This window comes from Prionailurus viverrinus, chromosome E1 (genome assembly GCF_022837055.1).
Source record: "Prionailurus viverrinus isolate Anna chromosome E1, UM_Priviv_1.0, whole genome shotgun sequence".
NCBI classification, from domain to species: Eukaryota; Metazoa; Chordata; class Mammalia; order Carnivora; family Felidae; genus Prionailurus; species Prionailurus viverrinus.
The window spans coordinates 39963560-39984789 of NC_062574.1; the positions used below are offsets into that span (position 1 = coordinate 39963560).

At 48.2% G+C, this 21230-nt stretch overlaps 1 protein-coding gene across 1 annotated transcript in view; it reads right to left on the bottom strand.

The window, feature by feature from the left end:
• The window catches only part of PRKCA (protein kinase C alpha), a 405239-nt gene that overhangs the window by 89556 nt on the left and 294453 nt on the right, over positions 1-21230 (bottom strand). The window lies entirely within an intron of this gene.

The following is a 21230-nucleotide window of genomic DNA, read 5'->3' on the forward strand; positions in this document are numbered from 1 at the left end:
GTTATAAAAAGAGAACTGACCTGTATTGCCCAGTGTCCCGTGTCTGGACCAAGCTGAGTGACAGAGACCTCAAGATGGTGTTTAAAGGGAGAGGAGGGGAGGACCAAAAGCCTCTGATCCTCAATATGAGAAAAGCTTCCCGCTGTCATTGCTGCCAGAGATAATGGGCATCACGCAGGCCCCGCGGTCCTGCCCTCAGACTCCGTTATCAGCCTGGACCAACAGCACTCGTGACCCTTGTGCACCTCCTATTAGAGACGCAGCAGCCTGGGCCCCTCCCCAAAGCCGCTGAAACAGAATCTGTGTTTAAATAAGACCCCCAGGTGCTATTTGCAGCCCTTCTCCAGAACCGGTGCGTGCCCTGCCCCCGCACAACCAGCCAACCCAGTGCATGGCACTGCGTCACACTTGAGCTTCTAAAAGGGTTCACCTCTTTGCTTTGTAAAGGGCCAGCGATTTCCAACCTGGCTACACGTTGGAATCTCTTGGGAAGGGGTTCAAAAATTCCAGTGCTCACAACTAAGCCAGAAGCTCCGAGGGGTGTGGCCCACGTTTTGAAAAGCTCCCCAGGTGATACTATTGTGCAGCAGCAGAAAGAGCTAGGGGCACATACAGCTGTGATACAGAACACGCCCCACACGTGTGCTCTGCCTTGTTATGTGACGTGCACAGCGTGTCCACAGACCAGCGGCACCTGGGACATCAGCTGTGTGCCCATCAGATGTGTGGAATCTGTCATTTGGGCCCCACCCCCAAATTTCCAATTCAGAATTCTCATTTTAACAAGACCCCCAGATGATTCCAATGCGCATCCTAGACCAAGAAGCACCCGTATGGGAATCCAACATAATGAGGAGCAAAGGCCATTTCATCCACAGAGGGAGGCATGCTCAGAGATGCAGCTAGCAGGGGTTTATTACCTCTGGGAACGGGTGAAGCCACTGCATGTAAATGAGACAGGTCATTATCTATTGCTATGATAAGAAGGGACAAAAGCCTGAGCCTGCCTATCCCAAATGTCTTCCTCACCATCTTCCAAAGGCATCTTCCCCAGCATGGCTGAAACTTCCCATCATCAGGGTCCCTAATTAGCCAGACACCTTGAGGACACATGTAAACTGGGACTGGGCTCTGAAGCCCAGTGGCTCTCCCAGTGTGGCCCCTAGACCGTCAGCATCAGCATCACTGACTGAGTCAGGACTCTAGGGGCAGGTGCAGTGATCTGTGTTCACCAAGCTTCCCGATTCTGATGCATGGGAGTATTGGGGAAACACTGTTCTTGTCTAGTACTGATTATCAGTTTAGCTTGGCTATTAAAATTTTTTTTTTTTTTCAACGTTTATTTATTTTTGGGACAGAGAGAGACAGAGCATGAACGGGGGAGGGGCAGAGAGAGAGGGAGACACAGAATCGGAAACAGGCTCCAGGCTCCGAGCCGTCAGCCCAGAGCCCGACGCGGGGCTCGAACTCACGGACCGCGAGATCGTGACCTGGCTGAAGTCGGACGCTTAACCGACTGTGCCACCCAGGCGCCCCTAGCTTGGCTATTAAAAGCAAGTCCTTAGAAGAATTTTAGAAGAAGGTGCTAGAGTTAACAGTGGGCAGATATAGAGCAGGGCATAGGGGATGCTAAAGATGCTGGGTCCCTGGACATTGCCCCAAGAGAAGTCACAGACTAGCATTGCCCATTACCAGCCTGGGGACACACTGAGTGCCCACGCCTGCTGGCCAACAGCCTTACATCCTCCTTGTCTGGAAGCCTTAGCACGGGCAGGTGACAAATAGGACCATTATTCAAATGGTCTGAGTGGGGGGAGTGGACTGGCTCAGATCAACTAGCCACAGAGAAGCCAGGCCTATGTTCCTCTATTCCTATATTCACTTATGCTTTCCAAGCATTTCCCCCTCATAAGATGATATCTAACTTTATCCACCCGGGGGTGGATAGAACATATAAGCAAGCAGGCTCATCAGATCTGCTTTCAAATCCTGCCTCCCTCATGGACTCCCAAGCACCGGAAAACAGAAGTTCCTGAGTCTCTGCTGCTTCACCTAGAAAAATGAAGAGGGGCTCACTCTCTGTGGTACAGGATTGGTGGGGGAAGTATATGCAATGACGTATGTAAAGTGCTTTATACAGCTAGTGGCTTAGAAAATGGAGGGGGGGAGGCACTAGGAGGGGAGTGTTTACCATGCCTAGTCCCCAGCGCCCACAGTTTCAAAATCTTCAGTGGGGCAGGTCTCCAGGGGATCTGGCTGCCTTGATTTCCCTCAAGCTCATGCAGAAGGTCTTTCAGTGCATGGCAGAAGACCCAGTCTCCTAAAACAGCAACCCAAGGATCACAAAAGGTGAGAAGTATGAGCATAAACATAGGGCTCTCCCATAAGGAATGGGAAGGGGCCAAAGGTCTCTCCCCAATTAAGCACTGGGATGAGAATCAGATACTTTTTAAAAGGCAGCTAAAGCCCCAGAACGTCTAACACTGGGGCTACATCTCAGCGCAACTAATGAGGAACCACAGAGGCTGCTAAGAGTGTTGCCAGTTACAGAATGATTACGGGCGCTGCTTTTTTCATCCTCAATTTCTAGTCCTGACAGCCAGCCCACACAACATCATTTAAGGTGGATCTCTTCTGAATGGTGATGAGTTACAGTCTTAATGGGATTTAAAGCTGTGGGCTTCCCACTGAGATCCTATGATTGAAGTGGAAAATAAAGAGAGTTATCAATTCCAAATGTCATCGAAGTAGACACTGGGTCCAAATTTCAATTTCCCATTGCAGTGGAGAGTAGCCTGCCTGATGTGCGGCTGACTCACCACACACCAGGGCATCCGAGTCAGGACTGGGAGTTGATGACTTGGGGTCCCCATCAGCTCAGAATGTGGGCTCTGGGGACAGGCTGCCTGCCTGCCTTTGAATTCTGGCTCTGTCGCTTGGTGGTTGTATAACCCTGGGCAAGATGTTTAAGGTCTCAGTGCCTCAGTTTCTTCATCTGGAGCATGGCAAACCGCTCCCCACCCCCCGGCCCCAGCCCTGGGAAAGATTATAGAAGTTCATACACGCAAAGTGCTCAGAACAGTGATAGGTGCACAGTAACAGCCCAATAATGATTATTATCATCACTGTTAATACATGTTGCTGGCAGAGAACACAACCCTAAAGCCTTAAATGTCCAGAAACTGGACTGACAACTTAAGAGCTGGCAAAGCAGATGCTGTGAAGGACAGTACGATGTGGAAATTTTCTGGTGCACCTGCAAGCGTGTGGTGCCAGTGAGGTCTTAGCCTGAGAAGCAGCGCTGGAGGGGGGTCACCAACAGGAGTAGGTGTGGGCAAGTTAGGGAGGAGAAAAGAAGAGCCAAATGAGGGAGGCAGTGGATGTGAGGGGTGAGAGGCAGGAGAAGGAAGAAGACGCAATCAAGGTGCAGGGTCAGAGGGTGGTGGGGACGCTGCCCTCTGCGCAGGTGCGGACGGTGGCTAGGTACACCAGGGTGGTGGTTCAACACCCCAGCTGTGATGTTTCTGGCATATGCTTGATGCCCATACCCCCCGGAGTCCCATTTAACCGGTCCAGACTGAGGCCAGGCATTAGCATCTTAGAGGCTTCTCAGGAAGCCATTCAATGCACCTGGCAGTGGTTCTCAGAGCCTGGTCCCTTGACCCATGTCACTGGCATCTCTTGAGAACTCAGTACATTATTCACATTAAAAAGAAATCATAGGGGCGCCCGGGTGGCTCAGTCGGTTAAGTGTCTGACTTCAGCTCACGTCCTGAGCTCACGGTGTGTGAGTTTGAGCCCCGCGTCAGGCTCTGTGCTGACAGCTCAGAGCCTGGAGCCTGCTTCAGATTCGGTGTCTCCCTCTCTCTCGCAAAAATAAATAAACATTAAAAAAATATAACAGAATAAAAATGAACAAAAACCAATACACTCACTTTTTAACACTCAGCATTTAAAAATGAAACGTATCACGATGGTAAATGGAAAACCAAGATTGTCTGCTATCGGGAGAAAGGAACCATAAAAATAAATAACAATGAACATCGAACAGAGTTCCTTACTTCCAGCGGACACAGGTGCCCCTGAGGCCTGATGTTGGTGCCGAAGGGGAAATTAACGAGGGTTGAGCGTTAGGGATATTCCAGCCCTGGATGAAGCCCCACACCTTACAACCAAGAAGGAAGGGAAACCGGAAGAGGAATAACTTTCTCACCATGGTAACTGAAATCTTGCTTCTATCAGCTCAGCACCTTCAGAAATCATCTCAAGTACGAGCCAAAGTCCTAGCCCGCCAGGGGCTCTGCCCCACGCGTGGGAAGCGTGCCGTCTGAGGCACAAAGGAAGGGCAGCATTTCACAGCAGGTCCAAGAACAGACCCAGCCCAGGTCCCGTGGCTCATTTCTTGCCTCCCATCTTGCACAACATCCACACTGTTTTGACCGCAGGAAAAAAAAAAAAAAAAAAAAGAAACACCTGCTACTGTGTAAACTACTGAGAATGAGGCTCTTTGGGGGTCAAGTGCTATCACGTCAATGCAAGTTCTGAGAGGTCACTGGTCTCTAGACAGAGTGACACAGAAGCAACACATCCTTTACCCACTCATGGCTGCAGCACTAACCCAACTGGGCCCAGAGCCCCGTGGACGGCACGCGGTAGGAGCGCGCCCCTCCCCGCCCCCAGTGTCTGTGGTTGTTCTGCAGCTTCTGTGAGAAGGACACGTCCGCTCAAGAAATATGTCTGCGCCATGGTACTGGCCATTTCAGAACCATTATTTGTTCTCTAATTCCAGAACTTGAATAGAAATACAGAGTATGAGTTCTATTACCATCTTTCGGCTTGAGATGCTGGTTTTCATTTTTACTAAAGAATCTGCTGTCAAGCCCAGCATTAAGAAAAACCAGCCATGGTGGCGGGGCGGGGGGGGGGGGGGGGGGAGGGGGAGGTGCCTGGGTAGCTCCCAGTTGGCTAAGTGTCCACCTCTTGATTTTGGCTCCGGTCAAGATCTCATGGTTCGTGAGTTCGAGCCCTGCACTGGGCTCCACACTGGCAATGCAGAGCCTGCTTGGGATTCTCTCTCCCTCTCTCTCTCTGCCCCTCTTCCTGTCTCTCTCTCTCAAAATAAATAAACTTAAGAAAGAGAGAAAAACCAGCCTGGGTTAAGAGGTTATATAATTTCCTGATTATGTAAGGTATCATTTCCGGACAAAATCCATTCAAATAAGATTATGAAGACTGAAAAGCACCTCCACGGTGCCTCAGAGATAGGTGATCTAGATGGCTGGGCAAGTCCAGGACATGTGAGTTTTGAGTTAAGTGTTCGGGCATATGAGCTGGTTCGTCAAGAGCTCAGAGGCGGCCTTACCCAGACTGGGAATCTACATCAAAGGCACATTCTGGTAGATGGAACAGCTAACACTTGGGAATGAAGCCAGGGGTTTGCCAAAGGCCTGCCTGATGCAGGGGATGTAGAGGTGGCCGCCATGCTTTCTCAGGGAGAGGCAAGCCATCCCCACAAACAATGGAATCAGGTGAGTGTCTAATGTGCATCTGAGGATATATAATGACGGTCAGGCTCACTTCACGTGGAAAGAGGCTGCAGACAGCAGCTGACTTCTTCTCGAGGGGCCACTATAACACGGCATCTACCAGCGTGGGCAGCTGGGTTCGAATCCTTGCTCTACCTCTTTTTAGCTGTATGACTTCAGGCAACTTACCCCACTCATCAGTTTGTTCATCTGTACGACGGGAACAATAGTGCCTATTTCATAGGGTCGTTGTGAAGATTAAGGGAGTTGATATTTGTAAAGCATTTAGAAGGCAATCTGGAACAAATGGAGTGTCACAGAAGCATTTGCCATCATTACTAATGATCACATTAATACGTGTTTGCTATCTTTATCATCATCGTGCAGGCCTCCTGTCTGGTCTAGGAGGCAGGGCTGCTTTCTCAGGGTAAAGAAATATGGTATGTTAAAAGGGCAGTTCATACAGTACTGGAATTTCCAGACCTCAGGGTTAGGCCAGGGTTCAACAGTCAGCTCCTACTTGTTCTAAAATAGCTTGGGATTAAAAAAAAAAAAAATCAGTGTAATCTTTGATCCATTCAAAGAATGGTCCAGATGGTCTCTTGATCTGGGGAATGTATGTGGCATAAATTATCAAGTCTAATAACAACACCCGGAGCTCACTACCTAACATAAAGCTAGAGGGCCAACACCATGGAAGCTATCTGCTGTTTTCTCCCCACCTCCACCCTGACTCCCTGTGGCTTTTCAACCTCACTCTGAGGCTGCCTTAGGGCACTCTGTCTAGGCACAGAGCCCACGGAGGCTCTGGAGGATTCATGCACAACATACGCTAAAAGCTTCATGGAGGACACAGCTATGACCCCTTTGCTCACAGACTGGACTTGTCTTCACTGACCCACAGTAATCCTGCTCAACAGAGTTCAAATCTGTATGGGAACATTGTTCGGCGAGGGACAGAATAGTCAAGTGCCTCCAAATTCAAGGACAACGTGGCCCTTCAAATGGTATGTTTTGCTTTAGAAAATAATTCTCTATTTTTAGTGTCTTTTTCCCTCTCTCTGCGAGCATTCTTGCTCATGGCTTCTGTTTAAAAAGCCAACAGTAAGGACAAAGGCTCGAAACAAGGACTTGCTGCAAAAGTCAGGACTGTTCAGTGCGTGCTGACCTCGTGACCCTCCCCCTCCCCCTCCACCCTTGCTCCACGGCAAAAACAAGAATAAACAACATGTTATAATCCTACCCCACATCGTGCAAACGCAAAAAATAAGTTTTCTGACGCTACAGAAAAACAAAACCATACAAACTCTTCTTTGTGTGAAGTTACCAACAGCAAAAGCAATGAGAATGCAAAAATGTTGGGGGTGGGGTGGGGTCGGGGGACAGGCAAGTGTGGAAAATGAATGACGCAGTGTAGTGTCTGTGGTCAAAAGAACCTGGTGTCATTGAACATCAGGCCATAAGAGTGATGGGAGCTTCCCAAATCCATGAGCGGTATCTTCCAGCAAACTCAGAGAATTTTGGTAATTATTACATAGCCATAGCACCTTCTTTCAAAGAAGTTTTAAGACCCAGAATTTCTTACAAAGATATGATCAAAGGTGAACAGAAGTTTAATGCCAGAGAGTCTCTCTTATAAGGACATAAGTGATCACATAGATTCCGAATCATCTCCCTATCTCAAGATTCTGCACACCCTTCACATCTGCAAACATTCCCCCCCCCCCCCCCCCCCCAAATAAGCTCATATTGATAGATTCCAGAGGTTAGGACCAGATACCTCTGCACAGTCACTATTCGGCCCAGCATGGGTATCATTCAGGAGTTCCTTTTTGCGGGGGGTGGGGGAGAGGGGCAGTGGGGTTGAAAACGATCTGGACTTAGGGGTGATGGCTGCACAACCTTGTTGAATATGCTGGCAACCACTAAATTGTACACTTTAAAAGGGTGAATTTTATGGTATACGAATCCTATTTCAACAAAAAGAAGGACAGATTTATGACATTTCCAGCTCCTTACTACACTTGCTCACCTAACCTTCACAGCTCTCCTGTGAAGTCACGACTCAGATGCCCATTTTCGAGAGGAGGGCACTGAGGACACCAGGATGTTAAGGAACTTGCTCGAGGTCGGTTATTTAGTAAGTGATGGAGTCAAGAGTGCAAAGGGGTCTTGAGTCTGGGGCTTGAGCGCTGCTCTCTATTCGGCCCCTGCATTCAGGTACAGGTGTTAGTGCAGAACAGGACAGCAAACTTCTATAAAGGAACAGATCCTAAATACTCTAGGCTTTGCAGGACACAAAGCCCCCGTCACCACTGCTCAAGCCTGCTGGCATAGCGGAAAAGGAGCCACAGGTAATATGTAAACAAATGAACACACTGTGTTCCAATATAAGTTCATTTAGAAAACACAGGCTGAGGGCCACATCCGCCCTCAAGCCATAGTTTACTGATCCCTGACACAGAACCAACACCTCTGCACCGTCTCAACCACAGCCGAAGGGAAAGCGACGTGGGAAAGAAGGTCTACTTCCTGGTAAAGACTCTGCTTCCTTCCCGTTCCTTCTGCCTTAATCTGAGCCTCTTGAACTCTGAATTTGTCCTAAAGCTTGAGAGGGGTCCCGGGCTGGAGTTGAGGAGGGGCTGTGTCTCCCACCAGGAACGACGTGGGTCATCGTTCTTGGTCATTGTCCTCTCCTGTCTCAGAACATCCGGAAGCCAACGTCTCTCAGGCATACTTTCGCGTGCTTCCTTCTCCTCCAGGCGCACGGAGCTTCTTTGGTGGAGCAGTCTGCCGTCCTGGGCAAACCTGACTCGCCGCCTCCTTCCTGGAGCATCCGATCTGGCCGTGACCTGCTGCAAATGGCCAACCCTACCTTGTTCATGCCCTTCAGCCTGTTCCACACCTCGGCTCCACCCGGGGACCAGGTGCAAGTGGCGAGCCCGATAAGGCATCAGTGGGGCCATTTTTTAACTATGCAACTGCTGCTGGGAAATTGGAATTAAAAAAAAATTTTTTTAAATGTTTTTTTTTGAGAGAGAGAGAGAGAGAGAGAGAAAGTGTGAGTGGGGGAGGAGCAGAGTGAGAGGGAGACACAGAATCCAAAGCAGGGTCCAGGCTCTGAGCCATCAGCACAGAGCCTGACGCGGGGCCCGAACCCACGAACCGTGAGATCATGACCTGAGCCGAAGTCGGATGCTTAACCGACTGAGCCACCCAGGCGCCCTGGAAATTGGAATTTCAAAGGAATGTGTGCCCGGGAGCAGTGGGATGCCCAGAAGCCTATCTGTTAAAGGAGAGCTGGGCACGGGAGAGGCCCCTTGGCTTTATTAGTTAATCTAGCTGTAGCCAAGGGCTTGTCCTGATGACAGAGTTACTCTCCTGACAGCCTAGGTGCTCAGTTCAGGGGCATCTCAAGTAGCTGACAGGCTGGATCAGATAGAAAAAGGGGAAAAACCCTCACCCTACCAGCTCGGAACGACGCTGAAGTTCAGTCACATCACCAGGTTCTCATGTTTCCTCTAGATTACGCTTTCTCGGTCACATTACTAGGAAGAACACCCTGTTCTCAAGGTTTGTTTTCGCCTGGACTTGGGGCCTCTCCTGCCGATGTTGCAAGGGAGAAAACCGCGTCTGAGAAGCTGCCAGTTTCCTCACGTTGTTACAAGTCAGTTCGGCACCAGAAGCCAGAACGGCTTGGCACGCGTTGATGGGAAACCGGTGGGGTGACAGATTGCTTCCGGAACAGGATTTACCGAACGCCCTTCCCACGAGATGTGTCGGGGGTGGCCAAGCTGTCTAGCAATAGGCAAGGTTCCGGGCTTAGGGGCTCTGAGTCGGAACCTCTCAAACCAGGCAGATCGACAGGCCCTGGCACAGGTGCAGCACGTCACAGGTGACGGAGGGCAAGTCAGAGCTGGCAAGGCCGTAGGCCATCAGGCTGGCACAGAAGGATCACCACAGAGGAAGGGCCCTGGGCAACTTCTGAGAGCAACAGCTCCCGAGTCACATTCCTGCTGCGCACGGGTTTTAACCGAGGGGCAGACAGGTCCACCCTAAAACTCGGGTTACAGATTCTTTATTCTCTTGAAGCCATAAGTCCCATTAGGGCACTATCACGGTTTTTATGGCCAGCTTAGGGCAGCGATGCACTTGAGCTGAGGACTTTTTTGCTGCATGCCTTAAAGGCCCTGTTCTCTAAGGGTGGAGGGATCTTCCTCCTTTCTCCATGCCCTTCCAGAACTTGCATGCATGGGACAGGTGGCATGTCTCTTGGTGGATTCCCTGCTTTGGCTGGGGATGGGAGAGGTCCGGGGACTGGGGGAGGTCCTGGAAATGGGGAGTGAAAACTGGCCGAGAACTGCGGGACAGGAGGTGCTGGTAAGGTGGTCTGTCCGTGGCCATGGCTGCCGTGGCGAATTTTCTCCACTGGCATGAACGTGGGTGCCAGGACTGTGAGCCGTTGAGCTCAGGCTGGCAAAAGGAAGTAACTTCCAACAGGCACCAATATGGACTGGATAGGACAGATGAGACCTGATCATGGTGGCGACCCCACATGTCACCACTGTGCATCAGACTGATTCTACAGAATCACTGAGCTAGAAGAAACGAAATGCCACATTATCCTCCCACAAACAAAACAGAACTGAGAGATTTTCAATCATCGCTTGAGTGACACCGTATTTTTGAGGCTTCCAAGTAGAGAAAAGATGCCAACAGCCTGTGTTCTCTATCACTTACTTTAATATTTCTGCACAAACTTTAGAGATGCTCCATACTCTGGTCCATTCGCCTGGTGCCTGGTGCCATGACTCAGGAGCTGGCATCGGTTCTGACTGGCTATGTTATTTCACCGTACCCGACCTACCACACCTAGTACGTACATAACCCAAAAGGCCCCTTCCACGCCAATGGGGCCAGTCTCCCCGCCATTAGTTAATTTAACGCCCTACGGCCTAGCAGAGCACCTGGTACATGCTCGGTGACTGTTGGCTCAATGTGTGACTCTCCATGCCACCCCTGTCCTGTGCTTCTGGGGCCATGCTGCCCCATCCCGGGCCACCTGGAGCACACACTGCCATCTATCCCGGTTCTACTCGCCCCTGGTCTTGGCACAAGACTCCTCTTCTCTGATCTCCCACTCTATGGCTGCCTCAGGCCACCAGAATCTCATCTCTACAGACCGACGGCAACTTGAGGGCAGGGGCCGCGTCATATCTTACTGGGTAACTCCCCCCCGGGTCAGCACAGCACAGGGCAAGGCAAAACCCATGAGTGCCCAATGGATTCTTGTTATTTGGCCGAAAAGCTAACACAGACAGGAAAGCGTGCACTTATGTTTTGGTTGCAGTACAAAAAGCGTCCATTTGGAGGGACTCTCAGACAAGGAAAAACCTAGCAGGCCAAAAGAAGTCACACACTTTAAAAAAAAAAAAATGTTAGATGCTTTGAAGAAAGCGTCATTGAATCCAAAAAGACTAGAGGGCATATAACATAGCTTCAACTTTCAGGGAAAAACACAGGAAAACATAGCAGAGAGGGCCATTTACTCTTACGGAAAAGGATCATGTGGAACTTCTCAAGGTTTCAGAAATAAAATGCAAAGGTGTCATCAACGACGGCGAATGACTTTGGACGGAGTAACCACGGATTGTGACCCTCTGCACAAAGTGGAGTCTTGGAGTCGCTCAGTTTGGCCCATTTGTACTATATTATGCTGTGTCCAGTCTGCCGACACCATCTGTGTTGAATCTTATAGAATTCAAATTTTGATCTCTTTCCTGTTAAGGAGATACGACCCATACTCTCTTGCAATATTTGCTCCTGTATTGACAAAGACATAAAAAAATAAGACACACTCAAAATACACCTGCTTGGCATCCCTGTCCCTCTACATATAACCCACACATAAATCTGGATTCAGGGACACATGTAATCTCACATTTTAGGACCTATTTATTTTATGTTCTGTTTCACTGGCGAGACACCATTGTGTGGTGAGAAGGACGTCATTTCTGTCCCTGTTGATACAATGGCCATTGATACGCCAGAAAACATGAGTCAGCAACTCTTCAATCAAAGTGTCACTGGAATAAAACTTACAAAAGAGAATTTGGAGGATTAGGGTCTGCGATGAGAAAGTAACATTTTGGTCCTTGGGAAAAGATCATAAATATTTCACTACTTCTTCTCTTATAGTTAATGGACAATAAAAATTTCTGTTCAAGTTCTATAACCTTGATGTTCTGAAAGGAATGGAATATGGTTGCAAGAAACATAGTATTTTCCAGGTTATGGGAGGCTGAAATGGTTTTGCACAAACATAGGAAGATTTTAAGAAATATTTTTTTCCTCATGAAAGTGATACACTCATTGTACACAAATTTTAAATATGTAAAAAAAAAAAAATATATATATATATATATATATATATATAAATATATATATATTTCTTAAAGTTCATTTATTTTGAGAGACAGAGCGAGCAGGGGAGGAGCAGAGAGAGAGGGATAGAGGGAATCCCAAGCAGGCTGCGTGCTGCCAGCACAGAGCCTGACATGATGCTTGGTCCCACAAATGGTGAGATCATGACCCGAGCTGAGATCAAGAGTTGGACACTCAACCGACTGAGCCACCCAGGCACCCTTACATAAAAGTACAAAGAGGGAAATTTAAGTCACCTATACTTCTGCTGTAAGAGAGAACCAATTTTGGCATATTAGTGTATTTACTGCCAGGCCCTTTATTCGGCATGTAGCTCCACTGAAATATTTATTTATTTAGTTTTTACAGAATTCACATCTATGAACCCAGTTTTAGATCCTGCCTTTATAACAAGGCATGCTTTGAAAACATTTTAAATCCCTAACATCCTGCTTTATGTCATAGTTTCTTTAATCAGTTCCCTGTTTGGGGCTATCTGTGTAGTTTAAAATTCACCTCTGTAAATAACATAGCAACTGACCTTCATGCACAAATATTCATCTGCATTTCTCATGTTTTTCCTCAGGACACATTCTCAGGAGTGAAATCAAAGAATACAAAATCATTCAAGACTCTCGACATGGATCACCAAATTACTCCCCCAAAAGTTCTACCAAAGTCTTGCCAAGGGTATGATGAGTAAAGTAAAAACAAAACAAAACAAAACAAAAAACAAAACAGAACAAAACCAAACCAAACACAAAAGAACCTCTCCAAAAAAGCAGCGTAATTCTGGCTTCGTTGATTGCTTTTCAGGTTTAAATTCTTGTTTGTTCACTCCCCATCTGGTTATTTTGGTCATTGCTATTTCTTTTTCTTTGACTCAACTCCTCGCTCAAGTTCCTACAGGGCGTCAAATTATTTTCTCACTGGGTCAGAAGAGCTCCTTAGACCTCAGTGAATGATAACAGCTCTTGTCCTATTTGCTGCAAACTGCATTTAGCTTTCATTCGCAATGTTTCTAAAAACACAAGGACTTAAGTTTTTAGACAGTTAACTCTGTCAAACATTTCCCTTTTTATTTCTCCTATTTCTTTTATGTTTAGGAAATCCTTACCCTGACATTAGCTAAATACTCACTTACGTTTTCCTTTATTATTTTTTGGGTGTGTGCAATTTTTAAATTCATTTGAAATTCATTTTGGTGTGCAGTGTGAGGCGAGATCGAATTTATTTTTTCTTCCAAATGTTTAGACATTTGTGGAATCCGGCTCATCTTCTCTACGGGGTCGATAGGCTGTGGTTTGTTTATATTAGGCCACTGACTGCATCCTACAGGACTTTGTTAATTCTTTCCACAAGCCTATGCTTTACGTTGTTCTAGATTTCCCCCATGTTTTGAAAGAAAGCCTTTCCACCCAGGTGGGTAGGGCAATTCCATTTCAGCTGCTTGTTGCCCTTGATCTAGTAAAGCTCTGTCTGTTGCGTACTCTTAGGTTTGTGAATCATTCTGCTTTAGGTTGATGCGGTTCAGGACGTGCCACCCCAGAAGAGGACACTTCGGCATACTGAATATTTAAAAAAAAATTCTTTTTTTTTTTTTTTTAACGTTTATTCAGTTTTTGAGAGACAGAGAGAGACAGAACACGAGTGAGGGAGACACAGAATCCGAAGCAGGCACCAGGCTCTGAGCTGTCAGCGCAGAGCCCAACGCGGGGCTCCAACTCACAATCCGTTGAGATCATGACCAGAGCCAACATCAAGAGTCAGATGCTTAACTGACTGAGCCACCCAGGTGTCCCAAGTATGTTCAACTGATTTAAAAAAATTTTTTTTTCAACGTTTTTTATTTATTTTTGGGACAGAGAGAGACAGAGCATGAATGGGGGAGGGGCAGAGAGAGAGGGAGACACAGAATCGGAAACAGGCTCCAGGCTCCGAGCCATCAGCCCAGAGCCCGACGCGGGGCTCGAACTCACGGACTGCGAGATCGTGACCTGGCTGAAGTCGGACACTTAACCGACTGCGCCACCCAGGCGCCCCTGATTTTAAAGTTTACTACTTGTCCTCATGTATCAGGACTACCCCATTTTGGAACTTTTAATTTTACTTCGCCTCGTAGTCCTGTTTGGCTTGCCTTTAAGTGGCTTTCAAGAAAGGCACATGGGGGATGCATGGTCTGAGCCCTTACATATCTGACAATAGGCTGTGTAAATGGCAATTTGGCCGGGTGAGAAATTCTGGCACAACCAACTTTGCTTCTCCGAGCTCTGTAAGTGATGCTTCCTTTCCTCCTCAAATTAAGTCCTGTGTACAATGAGAAGTCTGATCCCAACTTGGTTTTTGTTTCCTTCTATGTAACCTATATATCCTGGAGGGAAGGCATTTGTTTGCTTTGTGATTAAGAATGTTCTAGAATGGATGAATCACTAAATTCTACACCTGAACTAATAGTACGCAGTATGTTCACTAACTGGAATTTAAATAAAAACTTACAAAAAAAAAAGAATGTTCTAGAATGTTTCTAGCTGTAGACTTCCCTCCATTACTTGTGCTGGGATAGAGTTCATTCTGTTTAGTTTGAATGCTCCATATATTTGTACCTATCGTATGGAATTATCGCTTCCTGTGTCCATTTTTTGTTCTTTCATCCTTGGGACGAACACAATGATTCTCAAGTCGTCTCCTGTTCTGAGTCTTCCATTTGGTATTATCCTCTCTTTACCATCATTTTGTTCTTTTGCCTGCATTCTGAAAGAGCTCCTCAGGATTCTTCCGGAGCACTCATCTGATTTTCTACAGGGCCACCCTGGTTCTTTACTAGTCCATCATGATTTTAATCATGTTCCTGCAATTTAAGCCCGTTTGCAGGCATTTCTTACTTGCCCACCTGACTTCATCTTGTCTGCCTCCTTGTATATCCTGATGTCATTAAAAACAAAAAAAACCAAAAAACAAAGTCTCATCCTCTTTACGTTTCAACCTTTTTGCTGAAAGGGCTTCCTGTTTCCTGGAGATGCTGTATTCTTGCATTCTACGCAAGTTTATACAGAGCTTTCGCAAATGATGTTTTGTAGTCCTTGCCCCCTCAGCAATTCATCTTTAAATATGTTCTCCACAATACTCCCTTTCCTTTATTCCTCAATATATATTTTAAATGGGTTACGTATTACGTGTATGTTTTCCTTCTTTATTCATTTGCAAAGCGAGTAAAGCTATATCCGGAGGGATACATGAGGGAAGCTATATCCAGACTTGGTGTTTGCCAAAGGACACTATGTTTAGATTCCCCATTGGCTCTGTCCACTGTCTACTTGGATACTTGAGAGTTCTCTTCCCTCAAAACTAGCCTGGCACTCAGGGCGCCTGGGTGGCTCAGTCAGCTGAGCGTCCAACTTCAGCTCAGGTCACGATCTCACAGTTTGAGAGTTTGAGCCCCGCATCGGGCTCTCTGCTGTCAGCACAGAGTCCACTTTGGATCCTCAGTCCTCCTCTCTCTGCCCCTTACCCCACTCACACACTCTCACAGAAATCAATAAAACATTACAAAACAAACAAACAACTAGCCTGGTACTCAAACTAGGATGCGCTGGACCTAGGTGAGGTCACATCCCTGTCACAGTGCAGGACAATCACACACGCTGAGTCAATGGCGTCCGTTTGACGGACATTCAGGTTCTTCCTACCCCCACACGCGTCCACACGTGTGTGCTTCACACACGGGGCTCACGACCCTCAGGGACATAATCCACCAAGATCAGTCCTTTCCTATGGCCAATCCTTTTTTCTTTCGGAAGTTACGCTGTGTGGGATGATAAGAGAGAACAGGATTTGGGCTCCCTGAAATCAAAGGGCTGCCTGCCAGGTTTTTTTTTTTTTTTTTTTTTGGCTGCTGAAGGCCCTGTTTCTCTGAGCAAAGGGGAGACATAAAGAATCTTCCTGCTTTTCTTCAGGAGCACAGGGCTTTGCTGTGTGTCATACACCAAGGATGGCCAGACCATGGATACATTTGTTGTTGTTGTTGTTTTTAATGCAGCCCCACGAGGCTAATAGGAGAAACTCCTCTAAGACTGAAGCAGTTTGTCGGTCTCAGCTATGGGTTTCTGGCTTTTGCTAGGTCTTTCTAACATTTCAGAGGGACACAAGAGAAACCGCGTTTCAGCTGGGTGCCTTAATTCGATGTAGAGATGTACTCATTCCTTAGGTGGGTCTTTGAATTCCACTGTTCCTAGAAAGCCCGGTGAACAGGAAGAGGAGGAAATTCCTCTCGGTTTGAATCTAAGCTGCTGACCATCGTTTCTCCTGGCAAACACTTCACTCCTGCTTCCATGCTGCCACCTTGTCACTCTGTGGGTGGCTTTTCAATGTGCTGGCGCACTGGGGTCTGTCCTTTACAGGCCAAGGCTACGTCTGATCAACTCCATTCTCCATCATCTCGTCGGCCATTTCACCTCCAGCTTTCATGTTACGAAAATTTCAGACGCTCCAGACAGAACCTGAAGGCAGAGGTCAGGGGGAAGCACAGGGCAAGGAGGAGGGTCTGTCTCCAGCCTGCTCAGCTCACCGCTCACTTTCTTGGGCGGTCTGTAGGGGAGCACGCCATCTGTCTGGAAAGCAATGGGGTTGGCTGGCCTAGGAAGTCTCTAAGATTCCTTCCACTTGGAGCATCGCTGTCTGCAAATTGACGTTCACGGCGCATATGTATGCTCTGTTTTCAGGGTATCACCTATGTCCCAAGTTCTATGTTCCTAGTCTGGATACTGATTAGGTTGTGAAAGGTCCTTCATCCTAGAAGTAACTCCTAACTTCGGAGGATCACAGGAGGCCTTGGAGAAGAGGATGGCTGTAGCTTCCCTCCCTCCCAGAACGCAGATACAAAATTCCGCATGTTAACTTTGGGGGTCTCCCTGACGCCCTGCAGCTGGCGTGGGGCTGGTGGGGGGAGAGCCACAGATCAGAACCTAAGCACTTGCTGTAAGGTAAACGCTGCTGCTCAACCACTTGGAGTTACTTCATACAGATCGTCTGAAAGACGGGGGATTCAGGTTTCGGGGCAGACGCTTCTGCAAAGAATTAAGATAAAGGGAAGCCGCAGTGAAGGGATCCCCCCTCCCTCGGGGACAAAGAGTTGAGGGAAAGGAGTCTTCTTTGGGGATGAACGAACTCCGGGCTCCATCAATACTGGATTGCAGCAGAGCTTGGCAAAATCGGCCCCAGGAGATAGAGGGATCCTAGGCATGTAAGACCAGCCTGTGTCCAGCAGGACTGAATTCAAATGAGAGAGCAGGGGCGTCGAGGCGGACATCTGAGTGTCTGTGAGACTGGCCCAGGGAGAAGCTTCTGGGTGTTTCCCTTCAAGGACTTTTGGCCCCAGAAGCACAGCTGCCTCTATCTCGGGATAAATGGGAAATCTTAGCCTGATGCCCTCAAACGTCTATCTAATTCCATCATAATTCCATGTTCACTTGGCAGAGTTCTGAGTCCCCTGAGGTCTGTTTACAGGGAAGGAAGGCATTAATTACCCCAGCGGATTTCTGCTATTTGTGGTCTATGGGACAGTGCTATACAGGGTAATCAATAAAATGGGTTCATTATGACTCGCTTTCTTGGGTATCTTGACTATAGAGGCTGCTCTGATCAAGCAAGCGGACACAGGGTTGGCTTTATTTCTCTCTGTAAAATGATGGCGTCTGAGAGGACTACGTTGGATTTGTTCGCTAGGTGCCTGGCTGCCTCTGAACGGTAACAAGAGTGAATCTCGGGGCTCAAAAAACGGAAGGGCCAGAGTTATTAGCTGTTATTACCTGCCTTGAGATGCTACCACATTTCCACATGACCGTCTGCTTTATGTAATCGGGTGCTCTGGTTTTAATAACTTACCCCCAACACCATCCCAAACATACAGACTTTTTTTTTTTTTTTTTTTTGGTTTTAGTGTTAAGTAAATCTAACCTACTATAAAACTAGCACTTGAAATACCCAGAGCTCTCCAATGTTACTGCGTCTAAGAATCACCTCGGGAGAACTCATTAACCACAGAGGTTTGCAGTTTCCACTGTTGGAGAAGTGGGTTCAGGATGTCTGAGGCGGGAGAGTCATCTGCATACGGAACAGAACGCTGCTTTGAGAAACGTGGCACGGAGATGTGGTTACAGACCCACTGGACTGACGTTAATCAGTCACAGAGGGTAGTCGGCCCACCGAGACGCCCCCCTCCCCACCTGCCGTTCCTACGCTCAGCCCCAAACCAAGCACTGCTCCTTCTCTCGGGGCCTCTCCGATCTGCAGGGTGTGGAGGGCAGGCTCTGAATCAACACTCACGCGAGCGATCCATCAACTGCCACCAAGAACATTTCGGTCATGTTTTCAAGGAAAACTCCCAGGACACAGAACAGAAACGTTCTTCCGGGACTCAAGTTCTAGCTCTGCCTCGTCACCGGGCAGATCCCCGAAACCCCCTGAGCCTCCGTTTCTTCATCTGTAGGCTGGAGAGAAGAGTCTCACTCAATAGGAACTATAATACTAAACGTGATTATGCCAGTAAAACCACCGGCACGGTGTCTGGCACAAGATAAGTAGCAACTTTTAACTACTCTTATCAGCAGGGCGCCCGGGTGGCTCAGTTGGTTAAGCGTCCAACTTCAGCTCAGGTCGCAATCTTACGGTTGGTGAGTTCGAGCCCCACGTCTGTGCTGACAGAAGAGAGCCCGCTTCGGATCCTCTGCCCCCTCCCCCCAATTCATTCTCTGTCTCTCTCTCTCTCCAAATAAACTTAAAACAAAACAAAACAAAACTATTCTTGTCATCAGTGTCATCCAGGAAAAAACCAGCCATCCCACGGACACTGAGACTTACTAAGTGCCAGGCACCCTTGTAAGTGGGGGGATTCTGCCGAGTAAACAAGGAAAACAAAAAAACAAGTGAACGTAAGGGTCCTGGGTGCATGGGAGCAACACTGCAGCGGGGAGCATCTAAAACTGGGATGGATGTGACCTTGGGAAGGCTGCTCCTGGGCTCACGGCCGGCCTGCGAGCCCCAGGGCACGAGACTTTCTGGTTCTGGGTCTCACTGACAGAGCTTTTGTCCATACTAACCTTCAGACACCCGTCAAACCTGGAGACTCTGGGCATCAGCCCCCCACCTCCCCGCCACCCCCACCCAATCTAGGGCATCAAAGCGCTCCAAAGACAAGGAGTGATGACAAATGCAGTTTGCTAAGAGGAGAAAGGGGAAGGGGAGGGGCAGGGGAAGGTGTCATTACTCAGTTCTCTCCTAAATGGTTCCTTTTGTGTTTCTGGCTGCGTAATCATCATCTCCCCCCTGCCCGCCCCAGCTGATAGGATGTTTTCCTCAGAGGAGTGAGAGGATCCCAGAGACGATACCAGAGATGCAGAGGGGAAGAACTCGAACTGGGTTCGGCTGACCTGTCTTCACAAAGTCGTTGCTTTCTATCAAGGCTGGTTAAGCTTGAGTAACTGGGGAGGGGAGCGGAAGGTACTTCCTGCCTCTCCCCCCTTCCGCCCCCTCAGTCTGATTACTTCCCCTCCATCCGTGCTTAAAATAGACGAAGCTGAACTGAAAATAACCGAGGAGATTAAATTAAATTAAATCAGGCCTGGCTCTAAGGCAGCTGCTAATAAAATCATAAGCGTTCACATCGGTGTGGCAAAGACGAACATGCTTATTGGGTCTTTATTTTTACCCCCCGAAGTCGCTGAACCTCCCAGAGACAAAGCCAAACGAGATCAGCCTTCTGTGCCCTTTATACAAGGGACTAGGTGCAGACACCTGTTAGGCTGGTGACGGGCAGGAAATCTGTTCTCGTGAGAAGCCCGAGGGAGCCCCATCTTTCGGTGGACTCTGCCGGGCCTCCCTGCCAGAAACGTGCCGGCTGCGTGGGAGGCCGGGGTAGCCAGTGACAGCCCACACGTGAGGGCCGTACTTCCTCCAAAGGGACAAAGTGTCCCACCCCAGGCCTCTCTCCCAACCCCCTCAGGACCGAAGACTCTCCCATACATTCTTGGGTCACCAAAAAAGGGGTCTGCGCTGATCCCGAGGGATGCACTTACCAGGAGCCATGGGGGTGGGGTGGGGGTTCGTGTCAACAAGAGACCACAATTAGCCTTTGTCTCTAGAACACCACAGTTTTTGGAGAGAGGGCAGAGTAACAATAAACCGCGTTCCCAACCTCTCTGTTACACCATTGCCGTCTTTAATCTGAAAATGCCAAGCTGCAGATAAACATTAATTAAACTTGTGATGTCAGGGCTAAGGGCTTTTTATCTGGGAAAGCCTCTTACCACCTCAACCACAGTTAAAAAAAAAAAATCTAGAAGTTCTCATTACCTTTGGGGTCTGACTAGGCCCATTGGTCAAGAGGGGTGCCCGCCCCAAGGTGACCACGTGCATCAAACCTAGCACATGAACTGAATTAATTCTGAAAAGACTGGGGGCTGAAGATCTTGGGTGTAGGACTTTTAATAACCAGGCTGCTCGTAGAACCACAGCCAAGGTGCCAAGGCAGTCACTGAATCGAAAACCAGCCAAGTGGAGAGGAGAAACAGGAAACGTCCCAGTACTGTAGGGCCCACAAGTCAAGACTATCCACAGGATGAAGATTCCGTTCCTCAGGAGGCCTCAAGAGGTGGGCATTTGAGATCTAAGTGCTTTAGCGAGGACAGAATGGAGTGGGAGACCTGCTGTTCCCAGCATAATCACCACCGTTTACAAAGCAAGCAGGAGACAACATCAATTCCCCAACCGAGGGAGAGACTAATGGTGATGATTCACAGACAAAATGTACCTTGCTTTGTCTTTCCCTTGCTGAATGGAAGCCAGGTCACCTGACTCTTTTTTTCACCCGGAGAGAGGCTAAGAAGCCAAGAGGCATTGTTAGCATGTTGCCAACTGGTCCATTCTCGCAGTTGGAAATGCTCAGGAAAGCAAGGCCCTGGGGGTGACAGGCCGAGAGTCTCCAGGACCAAGTAAGTCACGCAGCCTGTAGACAAAGCTGCCCAGGGGAAGGGTCATTTCGGGCCACACCGTTCACAAGCCAGGCTGGAGGGCTTTGTCCAGTTCCCAGGCCCTAATCAAACGTCTCCACCTTCCTGGCACCTGTTCTACCTTCTAACTGTGGCCCCCTTCAAAGAACGCCACTTCCTGGGGGTAAAGCCACCACTAAATCTCTTCTACATCAACACCATTTATGCTTGAGACCTGGTGTGCTGTTTTACAGCTTCTAAATGAGAGGGGTGATTAATGTGCTGGGTGGCTGGACTGGAC